Here is an 11,020-nt window from a genome sequence, read left to right on the forward strand (position 1 = left end):
TTTCAGTCGCTCCCTATAAGAGGAAGTGTTGCAGCCACTCCTTCATGCAAACAATGTGAATAGACTGGTACGTCAACTTTGTGTGTTTAATTTAAAAAAGAAAAGGTGCCTTATTCTCTGCATGTTTAAGTCAGTCTGAGGTGACTTGTTTGCCTTGCAGCAGTTTGAAGGCTTCTGTCTCTAGAATGAGAAGACGGGTTCAGCACGGGTTGGGGAGGGGGGCACCGTGTCATCAGACTGAACCAAAGCCAGGGTCTAACTGGTTAACTGGACTGTGGTTGGTCAGTGTTGCTTGGTGATGGAGCAGAGAAATTAAAACTGAGCTCAGTGTGGAAAACGATGCTTTAAGGAGTTCGTGAACTCAGAGCGAGGGGGAATTCAGATATTACAGTGAGGGAAAAATTCACTTCCTCCTGCTAAATTTGTAAGTTTGTTCACTTCCAAAGAAACGAACAGTCTCTAATTTTAGTGTATGTTTTATTTGAATAAGACAAAATAACATGACAGCTCTTTGGTCTTTCCCGAGGGACTGTACTGGGTCCTGGTGTTGTTGTTGTTGATGTGTGGCTGGCAGCTGCAAGGCTGCAGCCAAGTGCGTTGGAGTGTACAGCAACTGGAAATAAAGACATGTATTCTGAATGTGTTACAATGTGGTTGGGTCCAACATGCATCTACAGTGGTGCTGATAGCCAGGAGTGTGGCGTGGTGGAACCAACACGGGGCCAGCCAGTGGGACCAGCTGCAGGACCGGTCTAAGCACCGGATGCAGCTAATAGAAAGTCTGTCAGCTCCCCATGGAAGTGGCCGGTCTCTACAGTGAGGCCTGCATCGACACTGCCTACCTGTGCACCCATACCCACTCCTCCAGTGGGAGCAGGTAGTGGCCGGCAGGTTCCTGTTCCCCAGAGGAGGGCGGCTGTGGTCGGGTCCGTCATGCTTCTGTACAGCCTTCCTGAAAGCTTTCTGACAATAATAGGAGGCAAAAAGAGTTCTGACAGTCTTTTCTTCTGGATCAGGTCATTTTGCTGTGTGTGTGTTTGTGCATGTGTGTGTGTCTGTGTGTTAAAGTGAGTGAGTTTGTGTCTGTAAGCATTTACAATGAAGAAAAACGTATCAGCGTTATGAAGTTTGCCCTGTGCTTTGATGCTGCTGAAAACAAACGTTATGATCAGGGATGTCAAACATTAGGTTCGGGGCCAGAGTTGGTCCGACAAAGACTCCGATCTGTCCCGCTGGACGGATTTGGGAAATATGATGCTGGACAAAGAGTTTTGTACTTGCATATCAAACAAATCTTACATCTCTTCTAATAATAATGATAATAATAATAATACAATTTATTTAATAAATCGCCTTTCAAAACACTCAAGGACACTGTACACAATCAATAACAACAACAAACATAACAATTTACAAAATAATAAGGATAAAACGTTGAGCAAATAAATGAAAGTAGCAGGATGGAAAATGCATGTGGAATAGACTAATGTGAACAGGTGAGTTTTGAGTCTGGACTTAAAAAGAGGGAGGGAAGTGATGTTTCTTATCTCAGAAGGAAGAGAGTTCCAAAGACGGGGGGCAGAGCAGCAGAAAGCCCTGCGCCCCACGGTGGCTAGCTGGGGGGAAGGGATGGTGATCTGAACCAGGTCAATGAGGTATAAAGGCGAGATATGGATAGCCTTGAATGACATCGGTGGTGTCAGACTGAACAACAGTGTTAGCCGCCCTGGGCAGACCGGCTAAAACACTGTGGTCAGCAGTCCTGTCAAAGCTCCGTGGGGAATGACGAGAGGTGGAGCAAAAGGATTGTATTGGTTTAGAGTTGTCATGATGAAACGTCTTGATGCTCAATCAGCCAAGTAAGTAAATCTCCAAAAGTTGATTCTGTTCATCTGGACGTTTTCAGCGGGAGAAACGTTTTGTCACTCATCCAGGTGACGTCTTCAGTCTCAGCTGACTGCAGGTCTCAATCTTATCAACAGTACATTTGCATAATGACTGAAACCAGCCCACTGAAGGAACAATGGGCTGGGAGGTCAGTTCCTTAATCATAATTATGCAAATGAGTCCCAATCACAGAGAGTTGGGGAATGGCTGCAATCACAGCATTGTAAGATGGTGACAGATGTACCCTTAGGCCGCTCCTAAATTCAGAGATGGTCTTTCCCTTTTCTCGTAAATGGCCTCCTTGACTCCGCCCTGAAACCAGCGTTCCTCCCTGTCCAGGATGTTACATCCTCATCATTGAAAGAGTGTCCACTGGCCTGTAGGTGTGAATAGACTGCAGAGTCCTGGCCTGACGAGGTGGCTCTTCTGGGTTGTGCCGTCCTCTTAGCCAGAGGTTGTTTAAATTCCCCGATGTATAAATCCTGCCAGTCCTCCTGCACTTACCAGCGTACACTCTGTTACTCTGTGTGTGTCAGGGGACCCGATCCTTGGGGTGGACCAGTTTGTGGCGCAGCGTGTTTTGGGGTTTAAAAGCCACAGAGACCTGGTGTTTAGAAAAAATGTGTCTCAGCTGCTCCGATACTCCTGACACGTACGGGATCACTACAGGTTTTTGCTTGGGCAGCGGTTGTCCTTCTCTCCTGGATCGGCTGGAGCTTTCTTTGACAAAAGTCCAGCTGGGATAACCACACTTACTCAGGGCCTTCTTGATGTTCTTCTGCCTCCCTGGCTGCTGTGTCAGTGGGGATGGTGTTCGCTCTGTGTTGTAGCGTCCTGATGACGCCCAGTTTGTGCTCCAGTGGATGATGAGAGTCAAATCTTAGATACTGATCTGTATGTGCAGGTTTACGGTACACGTCAGCTTGTAGATGTCCCCCACTACTGATGGAAATCTCACAGTCTAAGAAGGCTAACCTGCCACTGTTCATATCCTCCCTGGTGAATTTGATGTGTCGGTCCACCGAGTTAATGTGATCCGTGAAATGTGGTACATCCTGATCTTTGATTTTCACCCCGGTGTCATCCACATACCTGAACCAATGGCTTGGTGGTGTTCCAGGGTAGGATAGCAAAGCCCTCTTTTCCACTTCTTCCATGTACAAATTGGCCTCGATGGGTGAAACTGGGAGCCCATGGCACCCATGTTTCTGCCTGTAGCACTGACTCTTGTATGTGAAGTAGGTGGAATGAAGACACAGTTCAAACACACTTGGTCGATGCTGAGAGTGGTCCTGTTGCTGAGGTTGGGGTCATCCTGTAATCTCTTACGGACTACCTGCAACGCTTCCGTGACTGGGATGCAAGTGAAGAGAGATGTAACGTCGTACGAGACCATGGTTTCATCTGCCTCCTTCTCAACAAAATCCAGGGTGTTCTGGATGTGGTTTTCAGAGCTGCCCACCAGCGGGTTGAGGATCGAAGCCAGAAACTTGGAGATGTTATAGGTGACCGAGTTGATCATGCAGACAATCGGTCTTAAAGGTGCACCCTGTTTATGTATCTTCAGTAAACCATACCGACTTTAAGATTAAGGAACTGCCATCTTTTGCTCCACATCCTGCAAAAGAAGCAACCATGAGGGGGAGAGGGTGTGTCTGGTAGCCATGTGAAGACGTGTTGTACAGGGCTCCTCAATGGACTAACTTTTTTCATAATTTCATTGCTCCAAAACTAATGAACTTTTAATAATAGTACGATAACACGCCCGTGTGCTGCTCTGAGGCACTTTTTACATCTTCAAAGCTCCGTTGTACGAAATATGAGCAAAACTAGATCGGGGAAAGAGCAGGCCGCAAAAGCCTCGGACCATGCTGAGGACAGACCGGAGGCACCATCCCATGACATGAGTGAGATTATGAGAGCTATTGCTAGCTCTGAAAAGAGGATATTGGACCGTATCGATTCAAGCACGAAAGATTTAAATGATAAAATAGACACAATCAAAGAAGATCTGGAGAAGCAAGACACCCGTTTGGAAAGTGTAGAGTTTGGTTTGAATACTTATTCAGACCGGACAGTGGAGTTGGAAAACGAGGTTAGCAAGCTGAAATCGGACCAGCAAGTTGGACGACATCGAGGGGCGACAACGCCGGTGCAATGCACGCATTGTAGGGGTGAAGGAGGGCTTTGAAAACACCGGGAAACCCACGGCAGTTATTGCTACAATGCTGAAAGACATACTGGGCCTCGATTTTACTCCGATGCTGGACCGCGCTCATCGAAGCTTGGGTCAACAGGGAAACTCCCCCAGGGCGATCGTGGTGAAGTTTCACTATTACCAAGAGAAGGAAGAGGTTTTCCAGAGGGCCGCCAAGTCGCAGCCGTTGCTGCTGCAGGACATGAAGATAAGCATTTTTCCTGATTTTACAGCAATGGTGGCAAAGAAACGAGCTGCTTTTATGGAGGCTAAACGTTTGCTCCGAGGCTGCGCTCGCGTTAAGTTTGGACTTTTGTTTCCAGCTGTTCTCCGCATCACTTCACCTACGGGACAGGACAATCGTTTCACCGACCCAGCGGCTGCAATAGACTTTATCAAAAAAGACTTACTACGGCCGTGAGAGGTACAGGCGAGTGAGAAGAGATAAGTTGGACTTCACCAGGGCTGGACTGGGACAAAAAATCGGCATTTTGTGATGTCATTCAGGGGTAAAACCGCAAAGGATTCTGGGAACTTGTGGCAAGAGGTACTAGCGCACGCAGGCTTTCAATTGAACTCAGTTACACAGCGATAAAAAGAAACACAAACAATGGCAAGAAGCTGTTGTATTATTAACCGCAATAGCCGGCGTTGTGCCAAAAACTGATTTAAATACTGATTAAATACTGATTGCTCGTATTTAAATTGCTATGAGTAACTTGTTGGGCTATAATATGTGAAACATATGTCAAATGCATCCCTCATGGATGACATGAAGTCATCTCTCCATCTCTCTCTGCTGCTCTTCTGTCTCCTGTCACAGACTTCTCCACTTTAGATGATAAATCAGCTGGTGCAACATGTAAGGATTGGCACAATTTGTTAAGATTTTGAGGAGTTTGAGAAACTAACCTTAAGCATAAAATAAAATGTACTATCAGTAACTTCATAGCACCCGCCCAGCAGTATATAAGCTCCGTCATGCTAGCTAGTACGCAGTACCAGTTATTCTAAGCGCCTGTAAAAAGTCAGCACAACGAAAACAAACTCCAACTAAACTTGGTTTATATCTGACACAGACAGCAGGTCATAACTTCTTACCTGAAGTTCAGTTCCTCTGCCACTATGACCGGCGGCCGCCTCGGGTCTCTCCTCCTCTTGCCTCCCCTTTCCCTTATCCACCTGCTGGCCTCCACCACTTGCTGATGTTGCTAAATCTGTGGAAGCTATGCCATAGCTACCGCCAAACACTTCAGTTATTTTTACACATTTGGCAGCATCTGCCTGAAGGGCTTGTTTCTTTTTGACCCTAATTTTTTCTGCACCTCCTTTCCTTTTTTTGTTCTCCATTTTCTTTAGTTCGTCTATAAGATTGCTAAACAAGGGGGAGGGTGCATCCGACCTCCTCGGCTGCAATTGGTCCAGCCCAGAGTCGATCATGACCAATTGGCCAATCCAACACCTTTCATTATTTATACCCTTCCCAAAAAAAAAATCGATCGGCCCATAAAAACAAAAAATCGCCAGCGGCCCACCGGGCTAATGCCCGGTATGCCCGATGGCCAGTCCAGCTGCGGACTTCACATGTGCGATTGTTTGAACTCAAGGGACATTGTTATACGTCGGTGTTGGGGAGAAGTCAAGTAACTAATTGGGCCATATTCATAAAAGGCCGGAAGGTATAATAATCTTGATTTAATTTATTAAACGGTGCATAACCAGCATAACGGTGCCCATCTGGAAAGGGAAAGGCGATGTGGCTGAATGCTCCAACTACCGCCCGATCCGACTCCTAAGCCATACTATGAAGGTTTTCGAACGGATCATCGACGCCAGGATGCGAGAAATCGTCAACTTAACACCCAACCAATGTGGCTTCATCAGGGGGCGTGGCACGACGGACGCCATCCATGCTGCCCGCCTGCTTTTGGAGAAGCACCGAGAGAAGTCCAAGACCATCCACATGGCCTTCCTCGACTTGGAAAAGGCGTTTGACCGTGTCCCACACGACCTCATCTGGCACTCCCTGCGATCACATGGAGTTCCTGAAGCCTACGTCAACTGGACAAAGCTCCTCTACCGACAAGTCACCAGCGTGGTCAGAAACCCAGTGGGAACATCGCCGCCCTTTAACATCAATGTGGGCGTCCACCAAGGCTCGGCACTCTCCCCGCTGCTCTTCATCCTTTGCATGGACACTGCGACGGCAGATCTCCAGTCACCCCATCCCTGGACACTTCTCTACGCCGACGATGTCTTCCTGGCCGATGAATCGCGAATAGAACTGCAATACCAAACGCAGCAGTGGAAGACTCGCCTAGCTGACTTCGGCCTGAGGCTCAACACCAACAAGACCGAATACTTAGAGGCTGGCCCCCAGACCGACGGCACGATCAGCGTCGATGGAGAAGATCTGGCGAAAGTACCTCATTTCAAATACCTCCGATCGATGATCAGCAATGACGGCGATATCCTACTAGATGTACGAGCCAGGATCAAAGCAGCGTGGATGAAATGGCGCCAAGTCACCGGCGTCCTGTGTGACCAAAGAATGTCCAATCGCCTCAAGTCAAAGATCTACAAGAGTGTAGTGCGCCCCGTCGCCCTCTATGGATCCGAGTGCTGGCCAGCCACCACAAAGCACGAACAAGCCCTTCACACGATGGAAATGCGGATGCTGCGATGGTGCCTAGGCCTGACACGATGGGACCACGTCATGAACACCGACGTTAGAAAGAGGATGGGCATCGCGCCAATCACAGATAAGATGCAAGAAGCGAGGCTGCGGTGGTACGGACATGTGGTACGGAGCGATGAGAACTCAGTGGTGAGAACAGCACTGCGGCTCAGCCCCCAAGGACGTCGACCTAGAGGCAGACCAAAGCGGAGATGGATGGACCGAATCAAGGACGACGTGAAGAAGATCGAAGCCGATCTGACCGACGCCCTTGACCGACCCAAGTGGAGACGACTTTGCAGAAAAGCGGACCCTGCAACCGAGCGGGAAAAACGCTAGGAGGAAGAATTTATTATGAATACTCTGCCTTCCTACTTTGTTCCGATTTTTGATATGTTCGAGATATTGCTGTTATTCTGGGGCATTTGGTTAGAATAAACACGGGGAAAGTGGAAAATATAAGTTTTGGAATTTAGTTTAGTTATTAAATGTTATATATTTGCCCAGTTGAGGGGCTGTTTGATGGTTAACAGTATGTTTAGTCACTGTGCTATCCTAGCCTGCAGGGTTGCGATCTCAGGGATAATAGTAGATCAGCATGGGGTTTTGAGGCTCGTTTTATTTATTTATTTATTTTTCCCTTTATTTTCCTTCTCTTTCTCCCCCTCTTTTTTTTGGGCGGGGGGGGGGGGGGGGGGGGGGGGTTCCAGAGGTTGGGACATATTTTTTCTGCACCTGCATTTTTGTACCTGAATGGCAAGCTCACAAAGTCATCTGCCTCTTTGTTTTATAAGCTGGAATGTTAAAGGTATAAATAATCCGGTTAAACGCACAAGGGTTTTTACTCATTTAAAATCATTGAGATCCGATGTTGTATATCTGCAGGAAACACACCTCCGATCAAGTGAACAAATTAAACTTAAAAAAAACATGGATAAGCCAAATATTTAGCTCAAAATTTGAGGAAAGATCACGGGGTGTGGCTATTCTAATTGTGAAGGGGATTCCATTTATTCCACTATCAACTGTGGCGGATACCAGAGGGAGATATATTATTATACAGGGCAGTTTGTATGGGAAACAAGTAATTCTTGCAAATGTATATGGACCAAACTGGGACGACCCAAATTTTTATTGTACCTTTTTAAAACACCTGCCAGATTTAACAGAGTCCCATTTGATACTGGGTGGTGACTTTAACTGCGTACTTAATCCTCAACTTGACAGATCAAACCCAAAACCTGATAGCAAAATTTCAAAAGCGGGTAATGTTCTTAAATCCTTTATGCAATCTTATGCTTTTTTTGACCCCTGGAGGAACAAAAATCCTGCATCTAAACAATTCTCATTTTTCTCACCAGTGTTGTAGATAGTAGAATTCTTCCCAAGGTTTCAGATTGCCAATACAACTCTATTGTTATCTCAGACCATAGTCCAGTACAATTAGATGTTAATTTTTATGAATGCTCAAGTCAAAAACCGGCCTGGCGACTTGATCCTTTACTCCTAACTAAAGACTCATTTAAAAAAAATGGTCTCTGAGCAAATACAGTTTTTCTTAGAGACAAATCAAACCCAAGGGATGAAAATGACTGTTGTATGGGAGGCATTAAAGGCCTATCTTAGAGGCCAGATAATTTCATATGTATCATTTCAAAAAAAGAAATACTTACAACAAATGAACAACCTAGCCAACAGTATAAAAGAGATTGACTGCTTATATGCAGAAAATCCAACACCAAACCTCTATAAGAGAAAATTATTACTAAATTCAGAATACAAAATTCGGTCCATTCAGCAAACAGAACGTTTATTTTTCAAATCAAGGCAAAAGTTCTATGAACATGGGGAAAGAGCCGGAAAACTTTTGGCACATCAAATTAAGCAATCCATATCAGCTAACACGATTTCTGAAATCTGTAAAACCTCTGGAGAAAAGACGTCTGATCCGAAAACCATTAATGACCAGTTTAAAATGTTCTATTCCAATCTTTATACCTCAGATCCAGTTGATGAAAACAAGGTTGCTGAAATGCTTGATAGATTATCGATTCCACAAAAATCGGTAAATGACAGAACAGAAATTGATAGAGAGATAACCATTAGTGAAATTGTTGAAGCAATTAAATCAATGCAAAGTAACAAGGCACCGGGACCTGATGGTTTCCCTATTGAACTATATAAAATGTTTATAGACAAACTAGCACCAATACTCAAAGATGTATACCAGGAAATATTCTTTCAAGAGAAATTACCAGATACTATGAAACAAGCCATAATTTCTGTGCTGTACAAAAAGGGTAAGGATCCCTCACAATGCAGCTCCTACAGACCGGTGAGCCTCTTAAATTGTGATTACAAAATTCTCACAAAAATCTTAGCTAATAGAATCAATCTCATACTGCCAAAAATTATTAATCCTGATCAAACCGGCTTTATACCAGGGCGACAGTCATTTTATAATATGCGCCGCCTATTTAATATTTTATATGCATCAGAACCAAAAGAAAAGTCAGAAATGATCATTTCTCTTGATGCAGAAAAGGCCTTCGACCGTATAGAATGGCCATATCTTCATGCGGTCCTAAATACATTTGAATTTGGCCCATTGTTTCGAAAATGGATTAAAATACTTTATTCCTCTCCAGTTGCGGCAGTGAGGACAAATAATGTAACCTCTGACATTTTTCAGCTTAGTAGAGGCTGCAGGCAAGGGTGTAGTTTATCTCCCTATCTTTTCAACTTAGTAATTGAACCTTTAGCTATCGCTCTTAGGGAGGACGGTCAGGTTGCTGGAATCTCTAGGGACGGGACAGTGCACAAAGTATCACTGTGTGCAGATGACCTATTGCTGTATATATCTAATCCAACGGCATCAATCCCTAAATTGCTCAAGGTATTAGACCAAAAATGTGACGTCATTCAGGGGTAAAACCGCAAAGGATTCTGGGAACTTGTGGCAAGAGGTACTAGCGCATGCAGGCTTTCAATTGAACTCAGTTACACAGCGATAAAAAGAAACACAAAAATGGTAGGAAGCTGTTGTATTATTACTGCAATAGCCGGTGTTGTGCCAAAAAGTGATTTCCGGTATTTGCCAAAAACTGCACATACCTGCACATACAAAGTTTTGCAAAAACATTGTTTCCTTCATTCTCCTACCTACCTCCTAAAAATCAAGTGGATAGCATTTTGGAAATGGATCCTTTTGGCAAAAGGCGATTCTCCGTCATATACAAACTGATGCAGAGCTTAAGGCCTATTACTTGGGAAAAAACTAAAAATAATTGGGAAAAAGACGTTGGGGTGGATTTATCTGATGATGAGTGGAGATCTTGCTTGAATCGTATACATACCTCCTCCCTTTGCACTCGCCATGGTTTCATTCAGTTTAAAATTCTTCATCGTCTTCATTATACAATAGAGAGGCTTTCAAAATGTTTCCCAGAAGCCGATCCTGCCTGTCCCAGGTGTGGACACAATCCAGCAAATGAAGGTCACATGATGTGGTCTTGTCCAAACCTGGATAATTACTGGGGAAATATATTTAAAGTATTATCTCACATCAGTGCGCAGAACTTAATGCTTGATTTCCGCATTGGCATTTTTGGAGTTATGCCACCTCAATACGAAATTAGTAAATCTCAGGAAAATGCCATAGCGTTTGCTACGTTGCTTGCCCGTAGACGTATTCTACTCCACTGGAAGTCTGATAAGGCTCCTTCATACATACAGTGGTTAAAGGAGGTGCTTTTGTTTTTACCACTGGAAAAACTTAGATAGAGTTCTCTCATCACAACAAAAATTCTCTGCGACTTGGAACCCATTTATTGACCATATAAAAACGTGTTTTCCAGATGTGTGACGTACATTTTTTTTTGTTTTGTTCTGTTTCTCTTTACATGAGCCTCAGGTGGGGAGGGGGGGGTTCTTTTTGGTTTTTTGTGTATAATCGCGACGTTTTCATTATGTATTGTGACCATGATTTGTGAAAAATTTGATTTAAATAGAATTTAAAAAAAAAAAGATTAAGGAACTGCCCTCCCAGCCCATTGTTCCTTCAGTGGGCTGGTTTCAGTCATTATGAATAATTATGAATAATTACACACACCCCACTTTGCAGTTATTTATTTGTAAAAAATGTTTGGAATCATGTATGATTTTCGTTCCACTTCTCACGTGTGCACCACTTTGTGTTGGTCTTTCACGTGGAATTCCAATAACATTGATTCATGTTTGTGGCTGTAATGTGACAAAAT

General features: G+C 44.4%; 1 pseudogene; it reads right to left on the reverse strand.

Annotated features, from left to right (window-relative positions):
* Positions 1 to 2,044: 2,044 nt before the first annotated feature.
* On the reverse strand, positions 2,045 to 4,300 carry LOC146557308 (uncharacterized; annotated as a pseudogene).
* Between the last annotated feature and the right edge of the window lie 6,720 nt (positions 4,301 to 11,020).

Source organism: Mchenga conophoros, linkage group LG16 (genome assembly GCF_057382185.1).
Source record: "Mchenga conophoros isolate Kocher_MC1m ecotype Shallow Benthic linkage group LG16, M_conophoros_male_GT1.1, whole genome shotgun sequence".
Classification (NCBI taxonomy): Eukaryota; Metazoa; Chordata; class Actinopteri; order Cichliformes; family Cichlidae; genus Mchenga; species Mchenga conophoros.